The sequence below is a fragment of the Dipodomys merriami genome, unplaced genomic scaffold (genome assembly GCF_024711535.1).
Source record: "Dipodomys merriami isolate MVZ:Mamm:240054 unplaced genomic scaffold, mDipMer1.0.p SCAF_170, whole genome shotgun sequence".
NCBI lineage: Eukaryota > Metazoa > Chordata > Mammalia > Rodentia > Heteromyidae > Dipodomys > Dipodomys merriami.
Window position 1 is genome coordinate 492,321 of NW_027203049.1, and position 5,731 is coordinate 498,051.

A 5,731-nucleotide genomic window follows, 5' to 3' on the forward strand; every position below is an offset into this window, starting at 1 on the left:
AACTGGAAAGCAGAAAAAGTGGCAACTTTCAGGGGTCTAGGGTTTTATTATTTTTTTCTTTGCACAGTGACCATCCTGGGTTTGAATGACATGGCTGCAAAGTAGATATGACCTGCCATTGCTGATGGCTTGTGGGCTATCAGTGAAGCCATAAGACAACCTGTGTACATAGGCCCTGGGTTCAAATCCCAGTCCTGACACCAATGGCAGGAGATCACAAGAGACTCATTCCTATGCATGGGAATATCCATTGAAAGAGTAGTTCATGCATCCGTCTAGTCTAAAATTGGATGCAATAGTCCAAGAATGCTGATTGATCTTAATGTATAGTTTATTAAGCATTAAAAGAATAATATTCCTTCAATGGTGGTATAATAAATACCTAAGAGTTGGTAGGAACGTAGTAGGTGTCATTCAATCATAGATAGACGGCTCTGGCACTCTTTAACAATATATATTTCTTTGTATATCACCATCTGCCTATCCATGTATTGCTGTTTTGGCCAAAACTGGGGGTCAATCTCAGAGCATGGGAATCACTTGACAGCTTCATTGGCTAGAGGCTCCCATGCTCAAACTCACCCATTCATGAATTGGGCCTGCTAGGCCCTGAGATCCGATCCTAGCACTGCCAGGCATGATGGAGATCACATACATCTAAAATCTAGATTATATGTGATAGGATGTAAACAATGTAATAAATGGTATAAGTGTCATCAGAGTCAATAAAATAATATGGACTGAACATCTGAATGGAAGTATAAATCTTATTGTTAAGATGTATATAAGGAGTAACTTTTCCAGGACTGAGGCTTGAATTCAGTCCCCCTAGGAGGAGGGAATGGCGGGAGATCCTGAGATACTTGTTTCTGGACCTAGGAAGAGTCATGGCATGCGATCGATCTCATCCTTGAATGAGTAGTTTGTGCATGATGCGAGTAGGAAATGATACGCAAGACTCATGGGGTATAGATTATTTGTAAAGAAGAGTTAATGAAGCATGACAATAATCATCACAGACATGAAATGAATGCATCAGAAAATATCGAAATATAGGTACACACAGATTGGATTCCATCACAAGTCACCATCAGTCCTACTCTATACAAATATATACTTATTTGCAGTCTACCTTCTACTTATGAATGGATGACTATTGTGCTCCCACTCTCCCCCCAGGGGGCTCAAATTCAGGTACTGGGAATGCCTAGCTCCTTTGTCGCTCACAGGCTGTTGTGCTCATATGGACTCATTCACCAATTGGGCCTGCTAGGCCCCGAGTTCAGATCCCAGCCCTGCCAAAAGATTCATCTTGATGTAAGACGCCAATGTTTTCATATGTTTTCCTTTCCTCTGCAAGTCTTGGGTCTCAGCTAGGATCGAGAATGCATGGGCCACCCTGTGGTCATGGGAATAAGTTGTTATCCATGTCAGCCCAGTTATACCTGTCATCATATACATGAGAAAATACAAAAAAATCCATGAATAGTATACAAAATAAACACAATAAGTACACTCAATGCACGATGCAGTCTCCACACGGATGTGAACATACATCCCATGTTTAAATGATGCATTGAGCACTATTTTGGCCTCCCTGTGGCTCGATCTCAGTTCCTAGGAAGAGTCCATCTCCTTAGTGGCTCAACGTCTGGTGTGATCACGTGGACTGATTGGGCAGTTGGGCTTCCTAGGCCCTGAGTTCAAAGCCCAGCAATGCCAAAAATTCACCCTGATGTGAGAAGCCAGTCATTGCACCTGTTTTCCTGTGCTGTGCAAATTCTGAGTCTCAGCCAGCATGGAGAATATATAGGCAACTGATGTCAGCTTATATTTCCATAATTCATTCATCTGCAATAACAATGTGCAAGACTGGAAATGTGAAGCACTTAGACATGATTTTATTCTCGTTCATTTGGAAGATTAATCTTTAGTCAAAAGGAACGTTTAAAAATGGCCTAGAATTTATTCCTACCAGTTTTTATAAATGGCTTTGTGCAATGGTATGTGATTATTTTATTTTACATTATCCTATGTAAATATTCTACTAGCTATAAGTTTTGGAAAAAGAAGAAAACTAAAATTTACTACTTAGAGGAATATGATAGAAATAGAAGACAGATTTTATGTTTGTTACATCTCTCATCAGTACCCATATTCAAGACTTAAAGTCATATTTCTTACTATGTTAGACAGATACGGAAAATATATGATAAGGCAACACATGATAAGGCAACTATTAGTGACTTTAAAATGTACCTCCTTATGTGATGAAATTTACTTTATTAGCTAATATTTGGGTTTGAATTATGGGAGGCTGATCCATTAAACACATTTCTGGAAGGCCTCTACTGAACAACACAAATTGTGGGGGGTAGTATTTCTGCACTTTAATGAATGGTTGAACTTGTTTGGTATTAGTGCTGGGTACGTAAATCAACTCTAATGTAACTTGCTCCCTACACTTGAAAACCTTGTAATGTCACTATCATCTACTTGTCAAGTGTTATTTTGGTGAATATGATTTTTAAAAGTTTATTTGAAAAGGAATATACTTTCAGGAGATTAAATGTAGGTTACATTGGTTTGAGAATGACATTTTTATACTACAGAACCAAGTTTTACTGAAGTACCAGTGTTTTGAAGCACTAAGGGTATTCTCAATTAATGTTTTTCTAAATTATATTTGACCTCTAAATCAAGTTTTCCTAGTCTTGGTAGACCAATTATGATCTATCATTCCAGAAACTATTTTTTTGGCTGCACTGAAATCTTTCATTCATCATTAGGAGAAAGGTATTAAAAATAACGTTGTTCATTTGTGATTTTGTTCACTCATATGGGCTGGTCATCTGTAAATTGAAAGTTTGAATTACAGTACTTTCTCTCAGATTTTGTGATCTCATCTTTCATTTTAAGTTGCCTTGCATTTCACAATTGATCACTGCTAATTCTTGTAAGCAATTGGGGCCCTGAAATATTATAGGAAATGAGAAATTGAGATGAGTCTTTAATTATTTTCTGTTGGCATGTTGCATGGGCCTATGTGAGAAGTCATGCCCTTGTTATCTGATGATGCAGATAACTGGGACCTGTTATCCTAGGACTCGTGGGTCCTGCAGAAGAATAATAGCTTTTAGACATCATATCAGCAAAATTTGGGTATAATCAGTAAGAATGCTTTAGAAATATGGAGAAAAACACTTTGGGACCAGCAAGTTAAAACAATAAACAGAGCATCAGAATAAAATCCCTTATAGATTAGCAGAAAACAATACTGTTATTATACCATGTGTATTCAGAAGACCACGAACACTTAGAAGGTATCAGAAGCTTATACTGAAGATATTGCATTGATACTTTTTATAGTCTAATATATATTCTAAACCTAATTATTTATATTCCAATCTATTTATGGGAATAAATGTCAATATATTTGTCAAATTATCAATTCTAGTAAGATTCACTGTATAAAATTTAAAATTAGCACATATAAATATAAAATATATAAGTACATATAATATAAAAATTGTTTTGCATTGTTGTGTTGTGTTTAGGGAATCAAAGGCAACTCTGCTTTAAAGTATTATTCCATTATCTCTACCTCAGTTTTTGGTAGAGTTAGACTTAAAGCTCTACCATTTGTAGATATGCAGCCTAGAGGCAAGAGGAAACACTGTGATTAAAACATTACAAATTTAAGGCCTAATATCGAGGAGAAACATATGGACTTCTCCAGGAGCTATTGCAATATTTGGTGATAGAATGTCAGTAGTGTAAGTTCCTGCTTGGTTGGATGATAGACAGGTCAGGACAGTAGGTAATCATGCATATGAACAATTTTTTTCACTTTCTTGGCTTTAGCTACTTTTGAAATGATACGTATAATAAACAATTATGTTTTGATAAAATACCTTCTATTCTGAACAATTCTGTCTGAACTGTTCATCTCTCTATGATCCCTTGTAACTAAGATTATGTTTGTTCCAGTAAGACAATCCATGCTGTCAACGTAAGATATTCTGGTTGGTCTGTTCCTACATGGAAGAAAGGTAAAGGTTCAGTGTCAACGTCTAGTGCGTTGGGGTCCCTAGGTAAGGGTCACAAAATCACCAGGACACAGGGTATGCAGAGTGCAAACAGCAATTGCCACTGCATGCTGAGCTTTATTGTTAGTGGGTATTTAAAGACTAGCAAGCATCATCTTTGCCAAGATTTGGTCAGAAAACATTCACACAAAAAATTTCCACAGATACATTTTTACTTAACCTATGAGAGAAAGTCTAGGTATATTATTATCTAAACTATTTTAGATCAAGCTCAAACCACTTCTCCAATCTCAGGAAAATGCTTGACCAGCTGTTAATCTATGCTTAAGCAAGCAGAAGAGCCACTTCCTCAGCTCCCAGGAGTCTGTGACATGTTTTGAGATAGGGAGAGGGAACATTTTCCCTCTGTAGCCTGGCATTCCAAGAGCTTTCCTAATCCCAAACACAGTCCTCAGATAATCCCGAGGCTGGAACCTGCATCATTCTGCCCCCTCAACATAGACCCTGAGTCTTCACAGTTCAGGTAGACATTTGTTCCAGCAAGACCTCATTTGGGAAATTTTAAGCTGCAGAAAGTTAGAAGTAGCTCTTAAGCAAGGCTTACTTTGAATCCATTAGCTCCACAAAGCTAACTCAGTTGATAAATAAGTACTTGAAAAGCCACCACCTTTGGACTTAGCTGTAAAGGCTTCAAAGTATGATCAAATTTAAAATGAAAATGACGAAATAGTCATTGACAAAACAATTGTAAATGTGAGCAATCGACCAAACTATATAAGTTTTTTCTACTGTACACAGAAATTTAGAGAAATAAGATCAATAGCATTTTCAGGAACAATAAGGGTTCCTTGTTACAAATAGGCAACCATGGATATATGCCTGTATAAAGATTGTATCATTAAGTACTTAAATTTAGAGGATACTACATGCTTCAGAAGCAGGTCTACCCAAATTACAACAATACAGAGATTAACATAGCACTTGCACAAGGATGATATGAAAATTTGTGAAGTATTCCATATTTTTCATTCTTCTGATGCAAGAAATGAAAAAGAGTTATTAAAAAGTTGATTACAAAAATACAAGTGTAACAATACATGTAATTCATAGAATTAAAGGTTAGTTTGACATCAGTATATTAAATTTTCACCTTAGAAAGGCCTTTACATAGCATAACCTTTACAAAACTTGAAATTAGATAATATTGCCATTTTATCTCAAAGAAATAAAATAATAAAAGAAACTACAAAAAAAGGAGTCTTGAAATACTTCTATATGGAATGCAATCTGAAAGGTCACATTTACTAATGAATCTATACATTATATAACAATGTAGAATTCAAAGTATTATATCTAGGAGAGAATGAAATAGATTATGGACATTACACAAACATAGATATACTTTGTTCAGAAAAGCACCCGGAACATCTTTAGTTTCTATACTATTCATTTCAACAGATAAGTTAAAATTATTTCTGATTTAAAGAATCACAAACTCTGCAGAAATCATTACAGATGTATACAAACAACTCTTGAATACATTTTGATATCAAAGTCATGCAATTCACTTGGAAGAATACCATGAAATACATAAATTTTTATAGTAAGATATTACTGTTGCTTTGTATTGTGAAAAAATTTGTAGGGACACAAAAGATGGACTGGCATTTTTGAAATTTAAG

The 5,731-nt window shown here is 35.7% G+C and overlaps 1 pseudogene; it reads left to right on the forward strand.

The window, feature by feature from the left end:
* Positions 1–4,975: 4,975 nt before the first annotated feature.
* On the forward strand, positions 4,976–5,075 carry LOC138829376 (U6 spliceosomal RNA; annotated as a pseudogene).
* The last annotated feature ends 656 nt before the right edge of the window (positions 5,076–5,731 follow it).